This window comes from Osmia lignaria, unplaced genomic scaffold, assembly GCF_051020975.1.
Source record: "Osmia lignaria lignaria isolate PbOS001 unplaced genomic scaffold, iyOsmLign1 scaffold0046, whole genome shotgun sequence".
NCBI classification, from domain to species: domain Eukaryota; kingdom Metazoa; phylum Arthropoda; class Insecta; order Hymenoptera; family Megachilidae; genus Osmia; species Osmia lignaria.
The window spans coordinates 245,001-247,500 of record NW_027478187.1 but is presented as its reverse complement, the minus strand read 5'-3'; the positions used below and the strand labels follow the sequence as shown (position 1 = coordinate 247,500).

General features: G+C 44.2%; 1 non-coding gene and 1 pseudogene across 1 annotated transcript; both read left to right on the top strand.

Moving 5' to 3' along the window:
• The first annotated feature begins 317 nt into the window (after window positions 1-317).
• On the top strand, window positions 318-472 carry LOC143307160 (5.8S ribosomal RNA). Its single transcript, XR_013064367.1, has one exon. It is a non-coding gene; the product is annotated as a 5.8S ribosomal RNA (ribosomal RNA).
• A 1,732-nt stretch (window positions 473-2,204) lies between these two features.
• The window catches only part of LOC143307148 (large subunit ribosomal RNA), a 4,854-nt pseudogene continuing 4,558 nt past the window's right edge, over window positions 2,205-2,500 (top strand).

Genomic DNA, 2,500 nt, shown 5'->3' with positions numbered 1-2,500 from the left:
AACCCACGATTCAGCGACAGGACGCGCGCTCGCATTCCTTGTGTGCGTTCGTACTTTTCAAGGTTTTTAAATGTACTTTACGCCCGACCGTCGAGAGGAGCGTGCCACTGGGCGTTTCTCCGACGGTTTCCGTCCTTGGACGCGATCGTGTCGTCAACGATCGAACAAACAAACAAACAAATACGTTGGCGACGCCCGAATTCGCTCTCCCGCACGCGCCGGGTGGGAGAGTGATGTGGGTATCGAATGTGATGCGTGTTAATAATGAAAATAACACTCTAAAGATCTAAAGAGTTTGAAATACAAAATTTTACGATTACCCTGAACGGTGGATCACTTGGCTCGTGGGTCGATGAAGAACGCAGCTAATTGCGCGTCAACGTGTGAACTGCAGGACACATGAACATCGACATTTCGAACGCACATTGCGGTCCACGGATACAATTCCTGGACCACGCCTGGCTGAGGGTCGTTTTCTTAACAAAAGACTGCTTGCGTTTGCTTCTCGAAAAAAGAGTAATTCATTTCTTTCTAAACATCTCGCCGTCGTTCAACGAAAGTAGAACGTTTCGGAGCGGGATTATCGAACGAAATTGAAAGAATGAATGAACGATAAACAAAGAAAGAGTCGCAACGTACGAGCGATAGTTGGGCAGTTCGTCGGCGTTTGTCGTGGAAACGATGTGACGAAAATCGCAACCGATACACTAAATGCAGGCCGTTAAAGGAGAAAAACAAATTTCGAAATATCTCTTCGAACTAGCGCAAGTGCGTCACGGCGCGCGAGTCGTTCGTTAAAATTTATAAACGACCGCCCGTGAAAGCACCGAGTTCTCGGAAGATAATCTATAAAGATTCTCCATCCTGCTGGAAGTTATCGGATCGGCGCGATTGTTCACTTGTAGAAATCCACGCTCCCGACGTTGCCAGAAACGATATTTACGAAAGGTGTGTCAAAAATAAACGAAAGAAGCTCTCCTATAAATTTAGAAAAAGCAAACGAGTGAAATGTTTGAGATGATAATTTGCTGAAATGCAAGCTCGAATAGCCCCAGGGTTTCGAATGATTCCCCGCGCTTTATACATCTCTCTGTTTACAAACGGTGTATAAATGAAAGATCGCTTCAGATGGGTCGTCGCTGTTTGACGCGCGATGCTGTTCCTTTTTTTTTGTCTGTCTGTGCGTTTAGCTTCGCTAAACAAGTTAAATGGTTAAAAAGCGTCGAAAAAGCGAATACACACGCGACAAGACAAATCTAACGAGTAAAGGAACGCTCCGCTCCAAGATAAAAATGGTTGTTTACAATCAATACAGCGTTTCGGTACCCCTGATCGTAGTCTGAAACTGTGTAACAAAAGAGAGGAAAGCGAATGGTGAAGGAACTTCGAAGCCTCCGTGGCGTGGCTAGAACTTGTGATAAAAGTATGTTTGCAGCAATTATGCATGCTCCCGTTAAAACAGCATTTCAATGTCTCGCATGGCTTAAAGCTCTAGGAGGCTTCAACATTTAGAATACATACGGACTACTTCGTTTGTTAAAGATAAGCGAAGACCGCGCGACCATCGCTCGGTCGTCCAGTCCTCGAAAGTTTTGTTGCGTTCCAAAGAAGAGACAAATGGGGTTTACCCTTGCGCTAAGGGGAGAAGAAGAGAAAAGCAGTTGTTAAATCTAAGAGGTGTGTGGAGTACATCGCGTGTTGGTTAAAATTGTTAAATGAAGTATACGCGAAATGTTCTCTCGCTCTTGCTTTTCCTCTTGCTTCCGTGGCGCTCGAAAAGAAGGGATGATAAATAAAGAAACCTATTCGAAATCTCTTGTGGAACAAAAAATAATACGGACGGACGTTAAAATTGAACCGAGACGAAATGGATCGTCTTGCGAGTTGTCTTCGCTTTGAAATTGTTAAAAATTGATAAAAGCAATACGACGAAGCTGCAGTCCGCAAAATGTTTGAAGCAAAAAGGAAATAACACGAAAATTATGGGAACGTCGTGTCTCAACTTTTTTTTCCCTCTTGTGCTCGTTTCATCGAACGATAAATACAAACATTTTGAAACGAGAGAGGAGGAAAAATTGAATATGCGAAAGGTTGATTCACGCACAGTTTCTCTACGTGTTTGCTTTTTTGCTTCTTTTCGTTTATTTTTTTTTTTTTTGCATCGAGCATCATTATTCACCTTTCGATGAAACCAAAGAAATTGACGACCTCAGAGTAGGCGAGATTACCCGCTGAATTTAAGCATATTATTAAGCGGAGGAAAAGAAACTAACTAGGATTTCCTTAGTAGCGGCGAGCGAACAGGAATGAGCCCAGCACTGAATCCCGCGGTACCGCCGCTGGGAAATGTAGTGTTCAGGAGGATCCGTTTATCCCGAGACATCGAATTGCGTCCAAGTCCATCTTGAATGGGGCCATTTACCCATAGAGGGTGCCAGGCCCGTAGTGACCGGTACGCGTTTCGGGAGGATCTCTCCTTAGAGTCGGGTTGCTTGAGAGT